General features: G+C 39.3%; 1 protein-coding gene across 3 annotated transcripts in view; it reads left to right on the plus strand.

Moving 5' to 3' along the window:
- The first annotated feature begins 6,761 nt into the window (after nucleotides 1–6,761).
- Nucleotides 6,762–20,334, plus strand: part of LOC144010285 (MAM domain-containing glycosylphosphatidylinositol anchor protein 2) — a 205,230-nt gene continuing 191,657 nt past the window's right edge. For all 3 annotated transcript variants that reach the window (XM_077510538.1, XM_077510537.1, XM_077510539.1), the window contains exons 1-2: nucleotides 6,762–7,210; nucleotides 8,489–8,751. The gene's annotated coding sequence lies outside the window, so the exon portion shown is untranslated. The remainder of the gene's footprint in view (nucleotides 7,211–8,488; nucleotides 8,752–20,334) is intronic.

The following is a 20,334-nucleotide window of genomic DNA, read 5'->3' on the forward strand; positions in this document are numbered from 1 at the left end:
GGTCACTTCATTGATTGCTAAAAGGGAGGTTAGTTGATTAGTTATTTGATCAGTATGTTAGTCGGACGGTAGCTTTTTTTTTAATTGGTGGTTTGTTTGTTGATTTGTGAGGTTGCTAGTTGGTCGATTGATTGGCTGGTAGGTAGATTAGTCATCAGTTGGGTGGTTTGTTATTGCAACGGTGGGTTTGCTTGTTAGTGAGTAGTTGGTTAGGTGGTTGTTTAATAGGTTGGTAGGTTAGTTGAATGGTTGTTTCTTTGGGTGGTTTATTTTTTGGTTGGATGATTGATTGGTCTCTAGGTAGATTAGATGGTCATTTAGTTGATTAGTAGGTTGGCCAGTTTGTTAGATTGTAGTTGTTTTTTTGGCCAGTCTGTGCGTTTGTTGGACGGTTGACTGATAGGTTGATTAGTTGGTTGATTAATTGACTTTTGAGGCAAGGCAAGGCAAGGCAAGTTTATTTGTATAGCACATTTCATACACAAGGCAACTCAATGTGCTTTACACGAGGAAAGACAACACATAAGCATCAAGAAACAGTAGTTAACATTCAGAGGAAGAAAAATAAATGAAAATAGGTTTCAAACTAACAATCTTAAAACATTATTCAACAAACTTTAAAAAATTTAACATAAAAAAGTTTAAAATGATAAAAATAAAAATAAAAATAAAAATAAAAATAAAAATAAAAATAAAAATAAAAATAAAAATAAAAATAAAAATAAAAATAAAATTAATTAAAAAGAAAGAAAAAAAAAAAGAAAGAGAGTTTATAGGATGGCTTACTGTTGTCTTTATTCCCTAAAGAATAATTTTCCCTGTTGTTTATTTGGGCATCTTGATTAGCACTTTACTATATTTAAATGTTTTTTAATTGCACTTTTTGAACATGTCTGTCACTTTTTAACCGCACAAATGGATTTTGTGTGTACTTTAAAGTGACCAATGGTCCATTTTAGCCTCATTCTGATTTCCTTTCAAATAAAACAATATATTACGTGCGTGCGTGTGTGTATGTCTGTGTGTTTTGAAGCGAGTCGTGCGTGTCATGACTGCGTTTGCCCTCAGCTGAGCCCGAAATGACATGGCGGCGGTCATCTCGGGCTGGGGAGCAGGCGGTGACATTTAAAGGACTCACTTTGTTCAGTGTCCATTTAAAAAGGAAAAAAAGAAGGGGAAAAAAATTACAAAAAATGGCCTGAAGCGGCAACGGGCCAATTTTCTCCTCGCAGGTGTGCAACCGCAGGGGACTCTGAACTCCTTTTTATCATCTTCGTGATGGATTCATTTTCCTTCAAGATGTTATTGGCTACATATCTTGAAGCGTGATGTTGATTCTATAAATATGTGGCCGTAGTACAAATCTGTCATTATTTCCTTGCATTTTGTATTTACTTCAAGCAAACAGTGTGATCATGACACCGGGCCACGTTCCAATCTGCTCAGGTGCAGTCGCAGCGAAGAGGAGGAGGCAGGTTGTAATTTGAGGTGGGCCTAATGGGCTATTAGTCACCTCTGCAGAGCACAACTCTGCCATCTGCTGCGGGGAGCTTTGCCTTGGAAACGGGAGCGCTAGTGACGCTAACCCAAGCGCTCGACAGCTGAGTACAGACAAGACAGGACTCTGCTGCATATGGACATTTTTTTTTTTTTTTTTTTTTAGCACGGTGACCTCGAACAACACGCACACAGTCGGATGCGTGCAAACTTCTCACTGATGTGGAAGCTGTAAATAGACACTATAAAAGCACGTGGATTCGACAGCCGGTACTTTCAAGCAATCTGCTGTAAGACTTTTAAAAACAGCATTCTCACTTTTACAACTTTGCCTTTAAAAGGGAAGTCAACCCCCCCAAAAATTCTTGACAATAATGTTCTTGGCAGTCCCACTAGTCTAAATATGGTATTTTGGTTAATATTGCATTAGTGGAATATGAGTCAAGCATCAAAATTCAACAGTTTTTATCAGTATGGGAAGGCGGCCATTTTGCCACTTGCTGTCAAGTGAAAATGACATCACAGTTGCTCATGTCTCATGTAACAACCAGTCACGGCCCAGTTTGAGAAAACAGGTGAGCTGTGATTGGTTGTTGCCTGAGACCTCAGCAGCTGTGATGTCATCTTCAAACAGCTAAAAACAGATGGATTTTGCTGGAAAACTCATATTTCACAAATGTAATATTAATCAGAATGTCATGTGTAGACGAGTGAGGTCACATAAAACATATTGACAAGAAATGTTGACGGTTGACTTCCTCTTTAATCTGTTTTTATTATTTTATTTTGTATTATTATTTAACCATATTATTTGATGCTATTTTTGATGTTTGAAGGGGACGTAATACTGGGACGTAAATTTGGTCTAGGAATATTGATTGATCGGGTAGTGGTAAGTTGGCGGGGGCTGAGTTAAATTTCAGTCTTTATTATTCAAGGGTAGGACCGGCTCTGATTGCGCAACATTTTCAGCTTGGGTTGGACCAACTTTTTGGGGAAACTCAGAATTTCCGATAGCCACCACACACCTGTAGTTTGGGAATGGCTGCTTGATGCTTGGGTCAGATTACGTACAGGATTGTAGCCCCATTGTAGGCCCAATTTAGGTACTATAGCAACTGATTTCATGGCAGGTTTCTGACAAACAGTATAATGTCATTCATTGTGCGATTTGTTTTGTTGTCTGATTCAGGCATTAGACAAACCAAACCATGTGAAGTCCATGTAAAAATATAAAGATTGGCAACATTTGTTCCATCAAAAGCCCGAACATGTACTCAATATCCCTGTTCAGGCCAGTCTGGCTCATGGAGCTTTACACAAAAGAGAAAAACAACAACAACTACAAATAGAACCACAAACAGAAGCGTCTTTGGGTCTTCTGGGCTGTAACGGGAGGAGAATAATCGGTCCAATTAATACTGCATGGATTTACGGGCAAGCTGCGGAACATTTGGTGCCGGTGCCGTTTTGTTCTCCCCCTGCCCCTTGCTTTTTGATTTGTCATCCATGCTGTGTGTGTAAAAAGCAAATCAGAACAAATTGTCACACGCGAACGTTCCAGGAAAACAAACACGTTTTGTGTTTGCATGCAAACAGACACATGAAAACGATTACAATGTTTGACCATCTTTGCGTGAAATCTGGCTAAAGAACGTGTCAACGTGAATTTAGGCGTTTAAAAATAAAATGTTGATGTTAATTACTTTTGATTCTCCAACACGCATGCAAGGACACACACGCCACAAACATTAATAGCACATGCGGTTGACTTTTGAAAAGTTTTTCGGTTCAAGAAGCAGACTTTTGGGGTCATGCGGGGTTAAATGAGTGTTCCAGTCGATAGGAGCTGCTTCCAAATGTCTGAACAGAAAAAAAAAAAAAGGGATATGGGTTCAGATTAGGGTTTCCAGCCTTGGGCAGGTTTTCAAATTTTGTTGCTAAACCACAGTTAGCGTGTCAAGGCTGGGTTAAGGTTTCAATTTCAAACCAGTTGGGAAAGCAAGCGAGGGTAACGGTAAACATTGGTTGAGACAAATTAGGGCTTCTAGAAGAAGAATCCAATCAAGGCAGGGTTATGATTTGAAGTTTAGGTTTGAAACATGGATTGAGGTTTTAAACAAGGAGTAGAGTTTTGAATTAGATTGTCAAGCCGGGGTTAGGGTTTCAAATTAGTATTTAAAGGCAGGCGCAGGTTTTTAAGGTGTCAAACAGCGATTATGGTTTCACATTTCAAGACAGGTTTGGTATGGTTTAAAATTAAGGTGTCAAGATATGGGTAGGGTTTCAAGTGTCATACTTGGGTTAAAGTTTTGAAGAGTTTCAAGTTGGTATTTCAAGCCAGGTGTAGGGTTACCACTTATTTTCTCAAACAAGATTAGGATTGAAATACAGAGGTAGGGTTTTAAAATAAGGTGTCAAACCAGGATTAGGGTTTCAATTTAAGATGTTAAGACAAGGATTTGAAATGAGGGTTTCCAGACTGTGTTAAGGTTTTACACAAGTGTTTTTAATTACGATTTCAAGGCAGGAGTCAACAATCAAATGATTTTGCTAAACCGGGATTAGGGTTTCAAATTAAGGTTCTAAACCAGATTTAGGGTTTCAAGTTAGCATTTAACTCATTCGCTCCCAGCCATTTTCACTGAAGCAAACAACCCCCTTCGCTCCCGGCTTTTTTACTGGATTTTGGCAGATTTGGCCCACAGAATATTGTGTTCTATTGCTATAAAAACATGGAACCTACCAAAAGAAAGATTCGAGTCTCTTCTTTCAACATCAGGAAAAAAAAAGACATTTATATCTGTTTCTGTTTTGCAGCAATTAGCATTAGAATATAGCTAAGTTTCATCAGTATTCACAAATTGTTTAAAACAGTGGGGAAAAGAGGTTGTTTTAACATGACCCTGGTTGATCTCTTATACTCTGCTGCCACCTGCTGGCCGTTTTTTGTACTAACTACCATTGCTTCAAGCATTCTCTTAAGTTCAGAGGCTGCATCTATGCTCTAGCAAAAAACAAAAAACAAAATAAAAAACATTTATCTTTGGGAGCATAGTAAGATTTAGAATAGAACGTATTTATACGTTTTTGGGAATAAATGAGTTACAAGCAGGCGTTCGAGTTCAAGTTAGATTAGGTTTTCAAGATAGTCTCAATTGGGATCTCAAGCCGAGAGTAGGGTTCCAAATGAAGTTGTGAACCCAGTTCTAAACTCAGGTTTCAAACAAGATTTAGGGTTTCAAAGTATGATATCAAGCCAGGATACAAAAGTCTGACCATGAAAAAGAGTTCGGAAGGGCCTCAGTCGGCATGCGTGCCTGACCTGAGGCCAGCGGGCAACATTCTGAGCAGGCCAGGCGCTTCTCCCTGGAAGACTTTCTAAATACTGGACTTCTGAAATGGCGCAGTATTTACAGATACTATACTTTCAGCAGTGGCTACAGTAAAAATAACCTTGGATGAGTCACATGCTCCTTCACCAAATGTAAAAACATTATTATCTGATCACACGTAGCAGCTCACACTAGTAAATTTCCATTACCTGACTATTTTTTTTTCCTAACAGCTACCGAAGCGGAACAACGGAACGTCCTTTTGTCTCCGAAGGATAAATCATCGGATCTTCTGCCGACATCGCTGGCTGGCTGCATTGTTTACAGACGCTCCCCGCAATCGATCGCTTTGACATCCACTGAACACGAGACCCATTCTTTTTTTTCCCCCCCTTCTTATGTTCCCTCCACTGGAGATTAATAGTAGGGTCGCTAAAAACGAAAAAAGGGAAGAAACGTGCTTCCCGGAGAAGGTCGACTGTCCAAAGAAGCGTGTGATCTCACTTTGCTCACGTACGTTATTTGTCTCGCTCACAATAACACACACAGACGCACATGTTGGTTGTGTGTGAAGCATGTTCGTGCTTCCGCCTCGGAATCAGGAAGATGCCATAAATCTTTGGCGACTCCTCCATGACCTTTTCTCTTCGAGACACACGGGTTACACATACACACACAAACTCCACGAACCGTATTGACATTGTTTGGAACGCAGTGGAGTCACGTTGTGTCATGTGTCACCAGACGTGAACTGTGCTTGCTGAGCATAATTGTCCCAGCTGAGGCCACTCTCTCATGCCCACATTGTATATAATCGACCATTTTTGAATCAGTCAAATTTGGCAGGCCTGCTTCTCCACCTCCAAAATATTGCTGAAATTAGGTCCATGTTCTCCCTTTCTCAACTACAAAAGATCATTCACGCCTTTTTCGGCTCGCGGCTTAACTGTTGCAATTCCCTCTTCACCCGTTTCAACAAAACTTCATTAGACGGCCTCCAATTACATTAGAACACCGCCACTAGGCTTTTGTCTCGATCCCGTAGGATCAACCGCATAAACTCTTCTGTCCTTTGCTCAGGCTCCCTTGTTCATTTTAGGATTCAGTAGTACAAAATATCAACAGGTCAATGGTCAGGCTCCTCCATACTTGGTGGATTTGTTGTTATTTTATTGTGCTGTTAGGTTACTGCGGACTGCTCACTTCCTTTTACTTAATGCCCCTCACAGGAGATTAATAATGTACAAAGGTGATAAGAGCCCCCAAATTGTGGAATGTACTTCCTTCGGAAGTCAGAGCTGTCTCTTCAATGAACATTTTCCAGGAGGAGTTAAAAAAAAATGCTGAAGCATGCATTCTGGTAAGACTAGATTGTATTATTATTTTTAATTAATTGGTACCTTTTCTGACCCCATGAAAAGGTTATATATTTGACTTACAATAAATAAAATGCTTCTTCCTATTTTTTTTTTTTAAACATTAGTGGTCTTCCCACTAACATGAGCCCAAAATATATACTAATTTTAAATAACTTAAGCGCACATGTTGTATTTTATTATGTTAATTTTCAGAATATGGAAGGATTAGAAGCATTGGCCTACATATTTTTGTGCAAATATCTAATAAAAAAATAAAAAAGAAATGGGAAAAAATTCTAATAATTAGCCCTGCCAATACAAATCTCTGAAAGTTAAACATGTCATTTATGGTGTATATTAAAAACAAAGGTGTCTAAAATAATGGGTTACAAAAACATTAACCCATTATGCACAACGCTTCATTGATTTGTATTGTGCGTACTGCGCAGTTGTGTTCGTTTGCCTTGACTGGGATGTTCCTGCTGTACACGTATTGGCCTCGTAGGGGCAGTGTGGTGCATATATGCAGATAACACACCTAGGTTATTGAGTAAGTACCGGTAACCAGACGACGAAAGTAGCGCCCTAGACACCAACGAAAAAGAAATCGGCCAGACCGCTGCTGTGCTGACCCTGCTCGAGTAGGAACATAAAATGCCAAAATGTTTGGATAAGTGGTGACTCGAAAGAAAATAAGGCTTCGTAGAGGGGGGGAAATCTATACTGCCACTTCATGGGAGGCCAGAATTGACTAAGGACACGATGGAAAAAAAAGTAAAACCACAAAGGATTCAGCAAGTAAGCACAGCTGTGCTGTGAATGGTTGATTGGGGAGATTTGAGGGGAATGACAGATAAGGTGTGAGAGTGAAGGAACTGGAGGAAAAAAAATAACTTCGTTGCTACTAAAAAAACTAACAAAACAAAACCCTCAAACAAGTAAGAAACTATGAGCTAAGAAATGGAAAAGACAAAGTTCTTCTTCTTTGCTTCAGTGATGACAAAGGACTTATGACTTACGGTAAGTTAATATAATTTTGTATCAAATTAAGTTAGAGTCGATATACTTATTATGGTGTTGAGTGACTGGTCTGGTACTTAATGTGTTGTATTTAAATGTACAATTCGTGGAATCATATTTGTGTTTAGTACAGTAAGTACAGTCAATAACAGTTTTTCAGTGAGTGCCCATTTTGTTCACTTTGGGGCTCGAGTTTGACATATTGCAATACTGTACACTTGTAAGTATATTTGTCCACTCATATGTTAACATTTTGAAAAATTATTGTAAATGTCAAACAAATACAAAATGTGATTATTTTGCAATTAATCCGGATTTCACTGTTGAAATCGTGATTGATTGCGATTAAAAACAACAAACAAAAATGAATCGATTGACACCCCTAGTGGAAACCCCCCCCCAAAACTTCATAATTCCAAAAACCCCCTCAGACCTAATAAGGAAGCACCCACATGTACAGTATGGATGTATTTTAAATAGGACTAAAATTTACACTTACTTTAAGAATTGATAAATTTGTTGATTACACTGATTCATATAAAAAACATAATATAATTGTAATTATAATTATATGCCAATTATAATTATTAAGTTATTGGTCTGGTCTGTAACATTTGTCAGAAAATGAGCAAAAATGTTGATTTTTATTTTCCAAAGTAAAAGCACATTTAGAAACAAATTTTATTTTGTTCTGAATCAACACAAAGATAATCAGCCTTCTTTCATGGAGAGCTAAAGAAATCGGAGAATATTTACTGTTGTGAGGCTGAAATTCCAAGGATTTGAACATTTTTTAATGAAACATGGTCTCTAAATGATTATCATAATTGTTGCACATGTAATTTTTAACTGTAAAGCACTTCATGAGTTTGTTTTGTGAAAAGTGCGAGATAAGTAAAATTTACTTACTTTATTACTTAAGGTTTCAAACAAGTGTTAGGCTTTCAAATTATGATTTCAGGTCAGGGATAAGGTTTGAAATTAGGGTGTAAAGCATGGGTTACTGTAGTGATTCAAATTTGGGTAAAGTTTTCCAAAAAGTGTTAAGGTTTCAAGGCTGTCTTGTCAATGTTTGAAAAAAGCTTTAGGTTTGAAGCTGAATGATCAAAATGGTAGCATGTCTGCCTCAATTTGAGCCAGGAAAAAGCCTAGGTGACATAACCTACCATGTGTCAATATTTCTGCCTTGGTGTGGCTCGCATCGAAAAAATCCAAATTGATCTCAAGGCCCTGCAGTATTCCCGAGAGTTCTATTCACACATGCCATTTCCTCCTCAGGTGTGGGAATTCCGCGTGGGAATAAAGAAAGTGCCAGATGGAGCCAAACTGTGCATCGAGTGTTTCCAGGAAAAATCAAAAAGCATCTTTATCTTCCCTCGTCTCATTCTACCACGCCAGGCGGCCGAGCGCGACGCCTCTCTCCCCCGAGCCCAAAAACAGGAAATGTCAGGATGAGCCAAGCCCTGGTGAGGCGTAATGCGATGATAATGGCGCCTCCTGTGTCGCCAGCCTGCCAGAAGGACGAACAGGTTTATGCTGACGTAAGTGACGCGCCGCCGGAGCACATTAGAATGAGTGAATCTCGATATTGCCCAATAATTTTAGAAACACACTTTACTTTATCGGTGGAATGAACCCTAATTCTTCATAGTGGATATATTCCAGATCTGCCCATAAATGGACAAAATATGTGACACTGAGACACTGGTAATACTCCTCCCCCATTTTACCCTTAAACTAAGTTCAACCAATATGGATTTTTTTAATGTAAGTTTTGATAACTGACTAATCACCTGATTAATTAAAAATATCTAATGAATAAATAACTTATTTTTTTTTGTCCTTTAAAGGTGAAGTAAAGTCCAACATTTTCTTTACATGCGCAAGGCATTCTGATTAATATTGGTGTTGTGGAATATGGATTGGATTGTGAAAACAGATTGGATTTTTCGGGTGGATTTTTTTGGATTAATTCATATTCCATAAACACAATATTAATCAGAATATTGTGTTAAGACTAATAAGGGGTGCCTTGAACACATTGTATAGCAAATTTGAAATTTAGTCAAATATAGTGTTTAACTTTACAGCAGTGACAAAAGTCTGCTTATTTTATTTTTATTTTTTCAGAATTTCTTTTAGGGGGTTTCAATGTCATTAACTTTCTTTTGTTGTATTGTGTTAAAATGTAAAAAAACAAACTGCAAAATATCTGCTGATTTTAAAAAAAATAAAAATTTAATTCATTTTTGCAGAATCTAAAAGTGCTATTATCATCCAATTTGTTTGACCCAACGATTAATTGGTCTTTGGGCGGGAATAATCTTTTCCCATTGAAATGAATGGAAATTCCATTAATCTGTTCTGGCCAATCCGAAAAAGCCAACACATATTTTTTTGTGTAAAGTGTTTTTATTTATTTATTTATTTATTTATTTATTTTTACCATGGACAATAGTTGTGTTAGTGTACGTGATAAAAACAAAGCGTAATAACATTTAAATAGATTGCAATTAACTAATCAGTTTGCTATCATGATTGTGCCTGCCGTGGCCATCGGGGGGCAGTAAGATACAATCCTGCAAACAAAAATGAAGACAAGTCACCGCTTATTTCAGGAACTCTGTAAGGTGCAATAATAATCTTTTTTTTTTGTAGAGGTTAAATAATATATTCCTGCGAGTATTGTTATATTGTTTGTAACACTCCTTTTATATTAGATGAAGCTTTGGCATCTTATATTTTAGAAAGATCACAAAAATTTTAATTTGAGATTGTGAGTGAGAATAATGTAGTCCCTTGAACCTTGGGATATTTTGACTAAAACATGTCACAGACATGTTATCAAGACCCCTTGGAGCTTCCCAAAAAACCCTGTATGATAAATCTCTTTTAAGGTATCTTATGAATTCCACAAGGTTGATATTTCAGGCTCACTGCGATTCCGCAAACTTTCTCAATCTTCCCGCCTGCTTCAGTCTGTGTGACAGAGAGAGACACGATGTCAGTCGGCAGACATCGGTAAGTAAAATTTAGCGACACCATCGGGGGGATAATGACACGACTAATTGGAATAATCGGCGTCGCACGGAGGCTCTAATTATCGTCTGAGGTCGGACGATGTCTTGAGCAGCAGCTGCCACAAAGAATGTTAGTGTGACGAATGAAAGGTGGCTTCCGTCAGGGGATAGAATTTTATAGATGTGTATTGTTACCGGGGCGGCACGGTGATAATGGTTAGCACGTCCGCCTCCCAGTACTTAGGACTCGGGTTCGAGTCCAGGCTCCGGCCTTCCTGGGTGGAGTTTGCGTGTTCTCCCTGTGCCTGCTTGGGTCTTCTCCGGGTACTCCGGTCTCTTCCCACATTCAAATGAAATGCACGGCAGGTTAATTGGGCGCTCCAAATTGTCCCTAGGTGTGCTTGTGTATGTGGATGGTTGTTCATCTCTGTGTGCCCTGTGATTGGCTGGCAACCGGTTCAGGGTGTACCCCGCCTACAGCCCGAAGCCAGCTGGGATAGGCTCCAGCAACCCCACGACCCTTGTGAGAAGCAAGTGGTTAAGAAAATGGATGGATGGATGCATGTTACCTGTGCCAAGGAAGTTTTGTTCGACAGACTCCACGAAACTGATACTACAACAAAGATGAATTACATTTTGGTGCAGATGCCAAGAAACTGTCGGTACCAGCCACCAATACTTAGGCAAAAATATCTGACATAGATTAAGTCCTCCTGCGTCAGAAAGAGATGTCTTCGTTCGCAAATTTTTGTATACTTTTACACGTGTTTGTATATACGTTGTATCACTACTCGATATTAGTATTGAAGAGTTAATGCTCGTACTGCTGTCGGTCTGAAAAAAAGGTGATACTTTTAATTTAAATGACTTAAAATTTGCCTTTTGTTGTTCAGTGATCTTGCAGACAAACGTGTGCTGTATTATCCTCCTTTGTATCACCATAATTGCCCGGTCAACTCAGAAGAAAAAATAAATAAAAATCATACACCGTGTAGTTTGTTGCTCCTGGTGAACATGTGCCGCTAAGCCCGAGGTGTTAACGGGGGGACACTGACGGTCTACTTATCAAATCCCCAGGAATAAAGATGGCAAATCCCCTTTTCTCCCTGACCTTATCTGCCGTCTGTCCCGGCAGCCTTTTCACAACACTGCTTCTCAACTGCATTGGAGCGTAGCGCTATCAGCTTACTGCCCCTCAAAGCCCTCATCCCCACATGAAGAAGTGCGAGACCCCGGGTAAAGGCTTGTCGGGATAGCTTTAGATTTCCTCCGGGATGTGTCTCATTCCAGATTGAAAGACATTTTATCAGTTTCTTGCTTTTATTTTTATAGTCGTCATGACGAGATGTTTAATGTGTGCCAGGGAGGCTTGCAAATGGACGGGTTCGTGTTTCAATTGTTATCATGAAGGTTGCAAGTAGTGGTGCCATCGGTGGCTGATCGGCCCATTTCCATGAAAAAGTACGTATATGTCGGTCACGTTTACCTGTTTGACATCCATTCACCTTCTCTCACCTTCTGTTTTTATTTGGTTTCCATGCAGCCACGCCCCTATTTACATGGGTGTTCCAATCCTAAAAATGCAAATGCAAGGCATAGTTGGAACACAGTGGACTTGTTTGTCTATGTCAGGGGTGTCCAAACCTTTTCATTTGAGGGCCACATACAGAAAATCAGAAGGACGCAAGGGCCACATAATGTTATGAAGAGAAATTGTGTTTAGTCCTAAAAATTGTAAATTTATTTGTGCTTTTGCATATTTAGAAAAATAATACAGTATATAAACCAATTTATTTGTAATATGGCAGTAGGGTTATTATAGTTTTGGAATTTTTCATTTTAGTTTTGAGTTTTGTTTTTTTTTAAATTTAGTTTTAATTAGTTTTCAGGGTGGTTCTGTTAGTCCATCCATCCATCCATTTTCTTGACCGCTTATTCCTCACAAGGGTCGCGGGGGCTGCTGGCGCCTATCTCAGCTGGCTCTGGGCAGTAGGCGGGGGACACCCTGGACTGGTTGCCAACCAATCGCAGGGCACACAGAGACGAACAACCATCCACACTCACACGCACACCTAGGGACAATTCGGAGCGCCCAATTAACCTGCCATGCATGTCTTTGGAATGTGGGAGGAGACCGGAGTACCCGGAGAAGACCCACGCGGGCACGTGGAGAACATGCAAACTCCACCCAGGAAGGTCCGAGCCTGGACTCGAACCGGAGACCTCAGAACTGGGAAGCGGACGTGCTAACCACTCGACTACCGTGCCGCCCTGGTTCTGTTAGTTTTTTTTTTTAATTAGTTTTAGTTCTTTAATAAATGCTTAGTTTTAGTTTAGTTAGTTTCAGTATTAGTTTTAGTTTTTTTTTAATGTGTATTACTTGTGCACAATATTCTTTTATTTTGTTTGTTTTATTTTAGTTAGTTTTGTAAACATAAAATGTAGTTTCAGTTACTTTTCTTTTTTAAAAAGCATCTTTGTTTTTATTTTATTTTGTTAACGAAATTGTTTTTTGAATTTTATTTTTTTCGTTAGTTTTAGTTAACTAAAATAAACTTTAATAGCACGTGTTTTTCGACACCCTCCCTTCTTACTTTGACCATCTCCAAACATTTTTGTTTTTATCTTATTTGAACTGAGTCAAAAGCCATTTTTAGCATATGTCGTGGGCCACTAAAAAATGGACGGCGGGCCGCAAATGGCCCCCGGGTCGTAGTTTGGACACCCTTGGTCTATGTGTTGTGCATGTGAGTGGAAGATTGCTGAGTACGTGTGGTCAAGTTTGTAATCATTTCCTAACAGAAAACAGGCGGTCTCAGCAGACTTGGCTCGAACCATTCAATTACTAAAACCGATCTGTTAGGCGTTCAAGCCTGGTTTAGGGTTTCAATTTGGGTTTAAGGTCTGAGACTAGGGTTTCAAGGTAGTGGGTTCGTTTGTGTCAAACCCGGGTTAGCAACCCTAACTCGGGGGTAGGGCTTCAAGTTGGGATTTGGACACTAAACAAGGTGTAATGTCTTCAAATAGGGTTGTAAGACAGAGTTAGGGTTTCAAACCTGGGTTAAGTTTTCAGGGAGGGGTCACCTAATTGGGTTTTAAGTCAGGCTTTGGATTTCACAACAAGATATCATGTTAGTTGTTAAAATTTCTGTTTCAAGCCTGGATGGGTTTTCAAGTTAGGAGTTCAAGCCTGGGTTAAGATTCCATGTTAAGAGTTCAAGCCAGGGTTAAGATGTCAAAATTAAGGTTTCAAGCCAGGTTCAGGTTTTTCAAAGGAGGTTGTCAAGTTAGTGTTTTAAATTATGGTTTCATGCCTGGTTTCAGGTTTCAAGTGAGGAGTTCAGCCTGTCGTAAGTTAAGTTAGTTTCCAAGCCTGAGATTTCATCAAGTCAGGATTTCAAACGTGTGTTCGGGTTTCATGTTATTATGACAAAGTAGGGTTTCAAGTAGGGTTTCATACCAGCTCTTATGCTTATAAGGGGACTAATTTGCGAAAGGATGGGCATAATCAATCTTTAGTTTTTTTCCCCATGAGGACGGACGGGGGGTGGGGGTGGGTTGGGGTTCTTCCATGGGGGAGGCGGAAAGCGCCACTTAATTGCCCTCCTCGACAGCTTCTAATTACAACGGCTGCTTTAGATCTCATTAGCACTTCTTCTCACACACGACTTGTGGATGAAGAGCAGAGTTTATTCCACATCACCTCACCCTGCGGCGGCGGTGAGCGGATCCGCCCCCACGCGGGGAGCAGGGCGCGCTCGTTGACCCCGACGAGGTCACGCCCGCTCTTTACCCGGCTTGGCCTCGCTGTGATTAAGCGGCGGGCGGCGGCGGCGGCGGCGGCGGCGAGGGTCGTGTTGAGCACTTAAACAGATGACGGCCATCCGGAGCACGTTCGAGTCGTTTTTCTTTTTTACCGCCGTCGAGGAGCTTCTTTGCTGTGTTTAGGTGGGTTTAATGGGGATAAACAATTAAATTAATTGAAATTATAAAGTAGTAGGATACTATTGTTAAATCACACATTTTGCAATTTGGGGAGAAAAATGAGGAAAAAAAATGTATTTACTTATAGTGACTAGATAATTTTATTGTTTGATTGTTTCCGTACATTTTGCAGTTTAACGTCTGCAACCTACATGACTGGAGTAAAATAGCGTGTCATGAGTTTTCACTTAGTTCAATATTGTTTGGCCTCCGTCGTGTCATTCTCCTGCATTTTTTTTTTTTGTTTTTTTTTTTTTTAAAAGCTGAATCCCCTCCGAGCTGAATTTGCGGAATGTTTAATGGGCAAACTTTTGTGCCAAGGAAGCATAAAACAAGTTTTGGAGATGCATTGCTCCAAAAAATGTCTTGAAGTGAAAAAGTCAGAAAACAACATCTGGAGCGTAAACTTTCCTTGGGCTTCACGTCGCAACACAGCAAACATCTGAACAGCAGTTTGATTTTTTATTTATTTTTTTTTCTTTAGCGTTAGTGTGAAGAAGACCTGCTGTCGCTTTGCACGCACGCTCACATCTCACACCTTCTGAATTTCAATCCTCTGCTTTAATTTCGAGCACAGCTTCACTGTGGTGTCAACAACAACAACGGTACAGATGAAACGCTTTCATTTATTGCGTTCACTTTCTGCACAACTAAATTAGAAACGCAGGGGATTAAGCCATTTTCATATTATATTTTTAATTATTTTAATTAAAGACACAATATAACTTTTTATGCGTAACCACTGAAAAACACATCTTGCATAACGGCAAAGACAAAAGTGTATAACAGTAAAGACAAAATTCTTCATAGAAAATGTGTGAGTGCACTTGTGCAAGAATGACCCTCATTACTCACGAAACCCGTTACACCCTTGTCTTTATACAATCGTAATAATCATAAAGACATGGAATACTTACACACTTTGACAAATTCATACATATCTCAGAAATAACACCATTTATTTTGCTGTTTGCTTTTGTGTGAATGCAAAATGGCGGCCTCATCCTGGCACTTAAGTTCACAGATCCCTCTGGTGTATTGCAACAACATAATGAGTCTTGAATAATGTCTTGAAAATGATAAAATGCTCTAAAATGGCTGCCAATGAATGAGTAATGTGTTACTACCTTGAGCTAACTTCGGTTGTGAATTGGCGCTCTAAGAGTAAGATGGACACTAAAGGTCTTGTCTTGCCTTTATTAATTATACAGGTGTATTTCAGGCCAGCTTTCATTACTGTTGTGTATAATGGAAACATCAAGGACAAATACACATACAAACTGGCTGATCGAGTACACAGTCGACACAATGCGAGCTTCCTTCTCCTCGTGCACACATTAATATGCCTACGACATAAAAACAAGATTATTGTGCCAGTTTTTTTCTTCTTCTTGGTGCACAATCAGCATAATAATGTCAGCGTGATTAAATAAAGATTTGCGCGTGACCATGCCGACAGCTCCTGCCATTAATAAAATGTCAAAATCAGTTTATCGGCTGCATGCTAAAAGTCGGTGGGGCCGCAATCAGCCTCGGCGCTCGTCTCAGGTGGTAATTTGCTTCCTGTTTTCCATATGAAAGAAACGAGATGTGCTTCATTGCTCCGCCTCTGACGGCATACGGCCGCAACTTGCTAACATCTGTGAGGACTAATGTCTACCCATGATGTCCACATATTGAGATACATTTATGTGCTATACAGACAAATGTTTTTCAATATTTCTTAATATTTTTAAATATATAATAAATCTCTTATTTTTTGGAAGCTAACTTAAATGATTTTTTTTGTTGCCACAAAATCTGGAGATCTGCTACATGATACTATAACTGTCCAATGAAAAGTACACACATAAACACTCCATACTTTCTTCTTTAAGAAGCCGTGGCGTACATTGCGGCAGCGTTAAAGACAGGGACACAAACAGGAAATCAATACGAGGCGGTCGATTGTGTTTGGTTGCCTTTTGCACCGCACTGAGAAAATAAAAAAATAAAAAAAGTAAACCGAGAGAGGCTGCTATTTTGGAGAGTGAAATGACATTTTGCGGCTCAGGTCAAACATGACTGTGAAGGCAGCGTTTCTTAGAGGCTTGTTTTTATTTCTGGGAAATGATTTTCCTCCTACCAACATCAGTCAGGGGCTCACAAGGCAGCGCTAAATCCCAACATGGAGCTCAGTATACATATAAAGACGCTTTTTTGGGGGGGGAGGGGGGGGGGGGGGGTTGTTTGTTTTTCTAAAGCTTCTGACCTCATTTTGGAAGTAAACAGAACAAAAAGAGAACAACTGGGATGGACATGAGTCCAGACAAGGCACATGTGCCTTTGATGTTACTGCAAATTCAACTTCTTTTAATTGAACCTAATTTTCACAAACATTGAATTCCCATATACTCAAATGCAGTAAGTACCAGGGAGAAACAACTTTTCAAAAACTCATAAAACTGGTAGTATTGCACATTGTGTATTGTGTGTTGCACATAGCTTACTTAGCCTTTAGTCAATCACCAATGCTAATATATAAAGAAAATACATATTACTATTTAAGCCACTGATATTGGAACACAATGCTCCAGCATTGACCAATATAACAGTACACCCTGTCAAATATTCTTTATCCTCTGTACAAACCTCTATGTAAAATCTATATAGCCATCTGTCTGTCTTATACTGCCCCGATGTGGTGGGGAGTGGCACAATGGTCAATTCATGCAGTGTCCAAAAATTGTTCAATTCTTTTGAATACTATTTCATTATGTCATGACTGTGTTTTTAGTGCAATATTAAAGATTGCTAGTTTCCGAATTAAAAACAAAAAAACACGTTAGAAATGTTGCTTTTTTTGGGGGGGATTAACAGATTAATGGCATTTCCATTCATTTCAGTGAGGAAAGATTATTTGAAAAACGAGCATGGTCACAAAACAAACCAAATTTCTCAAGACACCAATGTATAGCTTTACAGATGCCACAACACACCTGAAAGTTTAGTTAGGGGACAATATTTCATCAAATGGGCCTACACTATTTGAAGAAATAATGTGTTAATCATATTTTTTTTTCCTTGTAATTCATAAACCCGCTGCAAAAAGTCAACTTTACAGATTCCATGTCCACATGGGCTGTGAGTCATGCTAAAGACATCCACTGCAGCACTTAGTGCTCTCAGCCATTTCAAAAGCGATTACAGCCACCTGTTATTTACTTTTCCAGAGGACTAACTATAAAGAACTGTCTATTTGGGGTAAGGCATTTATTTATTTTTAATTAGGACACAGCAGCTAGTTGAGTAGAGGCAACTGTTTTACAGAAAAGCAATTATTTGGTGGAGGAATATTTTGACACGAATAATTAAGAATTATTGGTGATGTGCTTTGAGGTAAAAGCCGTCACTGAAAAGGTAACTACAGCCAGCTGTTATCTCTATTCTAGAGGAGCAGGGGAATAGGAAGAGGAATAAGGGGCCGTCTATTTGGGGCACGGCGTTTATTTATTCAAGTGGACGCCGCAACAGACCGCCAGGACTATTTCACGACAGAAAGTAATTGCATGAATTAAAACAGCGGAGCACTCAGTAGGTGAACAAAAGCCAATCGTCGCCATCTCTCAAACAAAGTAAAGAGTCCTCCACACGGTAGAGGAGAGTGCTCGGCTGTTGCAGAGGAAACACTTGGAGATTCGAACGCTGCCAGCAAAACACGTGTCGAAGCGACCTGAGTGCATGTGCTTGTCATGGAGGTGACACCCGGCGGCGCATCAGCGACTCATCCATATTTCATATTTTTCTCTCTTTTTTTGTTTTTGTTTTTTTTGTTTGCCTCTCAGACCAAGTTGGACACACAGCAAGACAGGAAAAAAATCTGACTAAAAATTTTGCATTTAAAAGGTGCATTTGGAGAAAAAAATGTATTTTTTGAAATATATATTTTTTAATTTGAACATGAATTTTGTGATTATAGAAAATAGCCGTTCTAATGGTTATTATGTGTACTGAGCAGTCTCACATGTAGCTCCTATATGTTGGGGTGTTGCAGTTTTTTTTTTTTTTCCCTACATGCCACACTTATTACTAATGTACATATTTGACCTCCACAGCTTTTACAGTACATTACTCTTCATTTTAACAACCCGGAGGAACATTATGGCCGTAATAAGCAAATTGGAGCGTGATTGCCCGCTGCGGGTGTACTGTAAAGCGACTTTGACAATCTAAATAGTCTCCTGGATGGGTGCTGACATTTTATGAACTCAGCTTAAGTATCAGCTGATTCAGGAATACACAAGAAAAATTACTTGGTTAGGCTTTTTGAGATTCTCAGCAGGCGACCACCACCAAGACTTTGTGTATCTGCGCTATATTCCCGCTGTTTTTTGTTCTGCTGAGTGCACACATACATCAAGTACCCAGTCGTGTAAATCATGCAGCCAGACCGACTACATGAGTTTTTTTTTTTTTTTTTCTCTCTCTTCCATGTGCAACATGTCACACGACTTGTTTTTCCACAAGGTGTTGATGAGCTACATCATCAAAACATCATCACTTAGCATTTTTTTGTATGTTATTTTTTGAGTTTGCTATTTAAATCATTAGCGACTGAGGTAGAAATTGACTCATTAGTAAAACCATAAATAAATGAAAATAGTTTAAAAAAACAAAAAGTACGGAAGAGGATTAGGGCCAGTGAAGAGAAAAAAAAAATAAAATCATTTTCCGTAAAAAAGAACCAATTGATATAAAGAACCAATTTCGATGTAGTACGCGATTTAAATAGCTAGTTAGCTAGTTCCTTGGCTAGTTGGCAAATCTACAGGGAGTATTTCAGGGATATTTAGAGGGATGCTATTGCCATTCCTATCATGTCCATGACACCCGGGGCATATAAATAAACTTCCCCCAACACATTTGATTAACTTCTCACATGCCCCCGAGGTATGAGGCCTTAGAAGCTCACCAACGTTTAATCCTTGCCTCCGCTGAGAAGACGGCCGCTAATTCCAATCGTGAGCATCTGATCCTGCCTGGCCGCCGGCATCGAGCTCCTCCACTGCTAGCTGAAAAAATACAAATAGCAAAAGCATCACCAAGCCTTTAGCTTGATCGTGACATTAGGAACCGAGTAGTGGATGACAGAAAGTCAAAGATGTAAAAGATGCCCCTATAGTTGAGCTGAACATGATTTTAACTGAGTGCTGAGAAGGATCTATGGTTAATACTTTAGTGTTAGCTTGTCAGGTACGCAACATATTAGTTACCAGTATTTAGCTAGCTAGTTAACGAGATTATATTACTTTAGTTAGGTTGTTTGTTTGTTCCAGTAGTTCCTTAGCTAGCTCCTTTGTCATTTAGCTGGTTAGTGCAAATAGTGACATAGATTATGTAAAAACGGAACTTTTTATGTCAATAGTTTGCAACTAATTGTCTCATTAGTTACAGTATGTAATTAGTTACCAGATAACATAAAAAATATTTTAGTCATTGATACTTTAGTATTGAAAAAGTAAGCTTTTAGCAGCAATTTGACCCGAATACAAAGGGGAGGAAGGCACTCACATCATTTCCCTGCGATTAAGCTACAATGAGTGTCTATAACATTGGGACAAGGGTGTAATTACATGTGAAGCCCCCGCCAGCAGACATGTTTGAACAGATGCAAATGCCGACACCATCCCCCGTTGTTTTAGCGCAATTATTTACTTTCATCCCAACGTTTAATGGACACTGCACTGCGTCTTTGAGTGGTCCAGGGTCATTGCTATGTCCTTTGATGAGCTTTTATCCTTTTTTCTTTTTTTTATTATTTAATGGGAGCGTGCAGAGGGTTTTAAACGGTCTGGCGACGCTTATGGACAATGTGGGAATTTCTCAAGCTGACATAGACGAAAAACAAGTCATCCGCCGCTCAGTTTTGATGATGCTGCGCTGGTGTTGAAGGTCCCTTATGCTTAAGTCAAGAAGTAAGCATTGTGTCACTTATGCTGATGGCTACAGAATGGTTGCATCGATCACAAACTAACTGCAAACATGTTTTGGGCAAGGGCAAGACATTACTTTTTCATCAACATTTTTCAGTTGTCTAAATATTTTAACAATATTACACAACAACACTTGTTAAGTTAGCAA

This window comes from Festucalex cinctus, chromosome 21 (assembly GCF_051991245.1).
Source record: "Festucalex cinctus isolate MCC-2025b chromosome 21, RoL_Fcin_1.0, whole genome shotgun sequence".
Lineage (NCBI taxonomy): Eukaryota > Metazoa > Chordata > Actinopteri > Syngnathiformes > Syngnathidae > Festucalex > Festucalex cinctus.